General features: G+C 38.3%; 1 pseudogene; it reads right to left on the bottom strand.

Annotated features, from left to right (window-relative positions):
- Positions 1-1,891: 1,891 nt before the first annotated feature.
- LOC101412505 (large ribosomal subunit protein P1 pseudogene) lies at positions 1,892-2,235 on the bottom strand (annotated as a pseudogene).
- Positions 2,236-3,701: the final 1,466 nt, after the last annotated feature.

The following is a 3,701-nucleotide window of genomic DNA, read 5'->3' as shown; positions in this document are numbered from 1 at the left end:
TTCTGCACAGACTATGCTTCAGCTCACCAATCTAATCCCCTTTTATCTCCTGGTAACCATGATCTCACTGATATGAACTAAGGGTAATGAGCAGTTTTGCCCATTTTGTGGGTGATTTCCCTTTAGCCTGTGTTTTTCAATTAACAAATTAGAAAAGAGCTCAGGAGAAAAAATGTGCCTTTCTATGGAAGGAAAGGAAAAATTGTTCTAAATTAAATGTTGATCTAAACTGATAAATTCAACTAAACCAAAAGCACCCCCCCCCCAAAAAAAAAAAAACACAAAACAATGAAATCATCTGACCTTAGCAAAGCTACATATTAATCTTTGGTGACCATATGACTGGGTAGATAGCTCCAATCAGCAGTGCCAAGACAGCACTCAAATTGGAATTGCTTTTAATAGAGGAAAATGAGATGCTCTTACTCTTGATAAATTATGAAATGTCATGACCATCTCTTCATATGCTACCTCCTATTTTTTTCTATTTATTAGGCATGAACTTTCCAAACGAATTGAGTCATTTGGGAAAGCAAAGTCAATTTACTGGAATAGGTATATATCCCTGCCACTCTGGGAAAAGAGATGATGGAGTTATATGCCAAGGTACTCATCCTTGGTATACTGTTACTCTGTGCTGTATTTTCCAGGGATTACATGCTAAAGGATTCTGAAATCTTTAGCAAGAATAGACCTGGCTTTAACATTAGCCATTATGACTCAATTATTTCTATTTGCCCTAATATCTTAACATCAAAGTATGTACACTTGGTGTTATTAGTGATATTAAAAAAAAAGTGGCTCAGGCCTGGTTCTCTTCAACTAAATTTCACATAAATTGAGAGGAAATATTTTAAGTAAAAATAATCCAGTTTCTTTAATTTCTGGATTGATTCTATCCAACTCATTAAGCTTTAAGTTGGTGCTGCATCAATGTTTTGTTGAATTTAAATTTATGGAAAAGATTTAGCAGAAGACAAGCATGAAATTAAAAATTGTAAAATGAGCTGAGGTTGCTACTCTGTCATTTAAAAAAACATTGGAGGTCTCCAATTATCCAATAGAATAGAATTAATAAAAGTCATATATAATGTCATAATAGATTTTATTCCAATAGAACAACATTATTACATCTGATTATAAATCACATGAACACTTTCTGGCAACCAACAGGAAAAATATTCATACTTGATAATAGCGTAGCTTCCCATATACCAGAATGTATGAGGATATATGTTACTTGTATCATTAAATTCATATTATATTATAATGTCATAATCTAATTTCTCTAAGTGCCTCATTATTTTTCATTTCAACTGACAAATGCATGTATATTTTATATTGTTAGTGAATTAAATGGAGGCATGCTAAACAGATTGATATTCTGGATTCACTCTGTGATTTAAATGTACTGATTATATTGTAAAATAAGACAAGGAAAAATGTGCTATTTCCTGTAGGTCACACCCTGTGGTTTATAATAAAGGCAACCAGTTTTGTGCCCAGAAATACATTATATGTAAACAACTGGTGTGGTAAGTAATATAATTTCAAATGAGAATAGATATTTTCTTGAATCAGAATCCCTGAGAAACCAACAAATTTGAGTGCATAAAAATATCTGCATGTAAGTAATTTTGTACAGTGCCCAGCACAGACCACCAAGATTGTAGTAACTTATTATCTACACTCTGTCCTCAGTGATACTATCTCATGGACGATGATGAAAATAAACAGAGGATTATAAGAGAATAGTAATCAGCCAGCTACCCCTGGGTAATGAACCATACCAACCAAATCTTAGTTGTTAAAAAAATCATATGTAGCTAATCATTCTTTTATTTTTTTTTTAGAGTTCAGCTCTTTATTGAACATTTTACAAAAGAGGGGTCTAGTCAAAAAGACCAAAGCGCATGTCATCATCCAATTCCTCAGATTCCTCTTTCTTCGCTTCCACTTTCTTCTCAGCTGGGGCAGCAGTGCCGTGGTGGGGGCAGGACATCCCGATGGTGCAGCACCTGCTGCTGGGGCAGGTCCACCAGCCCCTACATTGCAGATGAGGCTCCCAGGGCTGACAATGGCCAGGGCCTTTGCAAACAAGCCAGGCCAGAAAGGTTCAACATTTACACCAGCTGCTTTAATGAGGGCATTGATCTTATCCTCTGTGACGGTGACTTCATCGTCGTGGAGTATGAGGGCCGGGTAGATACAGGCAAGCTCGGAGACAGAGGCCATTGTGCAGGAGAGCGCCTGTGAGGTGCTAGGCGCAGGATGAAGTGAGGGCTTCACCCCAATGCAGCCTTAGCTTCCTCGGTTCTCTGAGAGGTGACAGTTCAGACTGTGTTTAATTGTTTATCCGGTTGTGGCAGGGAACCTTCATGTGTTGTTGTAGGCTGCCATTGGGGCAGGTGGTTTCTCATCTTGTTGGGCTCTGTCCATGTCTGATACCACATTTGAGAAAACTGGGCTTACATAGATCTGGTGAACGGTCTGTCCTCCTCCAGCAGACTAGCCTGGGCTCATTCGCATGGCCATGCTAGGGGTCCTGAGAAAGCAAGCAGAAGCACTCAAGGCCTCATAAGGCCAGGAACTGTAAAATCAACACCTTCACTACATTCTATGGCTAAGGGCAGCCCTAATTTCAGGGTGGGGAAAAGACTTCCCCCCATGAAAGGAGGAGCTGCAAAATCATAGCAAACGACACAGTTATAGGCAAGAGTAGAGAACTGCAGCCATTTTTGGAGGCATTCTCCCACAAATGGTGACCTATTCAAAATGATATTTTGGATAAACATACTTAAAAAGTCCATCTTTACTGTTACTAGGACTTGCCAAGGGACCACATATATTATCGCCAAAGACCCAGGAAAGCCAAAATCCTGTCCAATAAATCATCTATACCCTATTGTATCCCTTGTCATGAAGTTTCAAAGAAAGAATACACTAAGAACTAAGTAGCCAAATGGAATTTGGTTATTATTTTGATAACTACCATCATGCCCTTACAGTCACTGGCCAGCTACATAGAGGAAGGACACTGGTAAGAGGTGTTAAATGTAGCTCTCGAATTAATCAATCACCAAGTCTTATAGAGAAAAGCTATGTAAAAGAGACTGATGATTTTCACTAATTTACAAACATTTCATTCATTGGTAAAACATAAATCAGAGGACTTTCTGGACCTATGACTTTTTTTCTTTTTCTTTTAGGAGGTACCAGGGATTGAACCCAGGAGCTCACATATGGAAAGCAGGCGCTCAACCACTAAGCTACATCTGCTACCCAATGAAAGCAGTTTTTCTCATTTGTTTGTTTTGTTTTTAGGAGGTACTGAGGACTGAACCTTGGATTTTGGAGTTATCAGAAGTTAGGATGGAAGACTGGCATGCCTCTACCACTTCAAGTCCCAAAAGTCTATGCAAAAGTCAACATCAACAAAAACAACAATTATAACAAAAATAGTTAGAAGCTTGGTCTCACAAAATCTCGACCAGACTAATAAGGCAGGTGCTTTGTGCAAATCACCAGCACACGCTTCCCTCCTCACAAAGCAGAAACACGTTATGCTAATGGTTTTACCCTTTTGGACAAGCTCACCCTCACAAATACACATAACTTTATGACTCTACCAATTGCAATATTGACCAGGTGACTATTGCTATAGCTTCTCTTTCTCTTCTATAATTTAATGTGTGTAAAGA

This window comes from Dasypus novemcinctus, chromosome 15, assembly GCF_030445035.2.
Source record: "Dasypus novemcinctus isolate mDasNov1 chromosome 15, mDasNov1.1.hap2, whole genome shotgun sequence".
In the NCBI taxonomy this organism is placed as follows: domain Eukaryota; kingdom Metazoa; phylum Chordata; class Mammalia; order Cingulata; family Dasypodidae; genus Dasypus; species Dasypus novemcinctus.
This window is presented reverse-complemented; position numbering and strand designations above follow the sequence as displayed.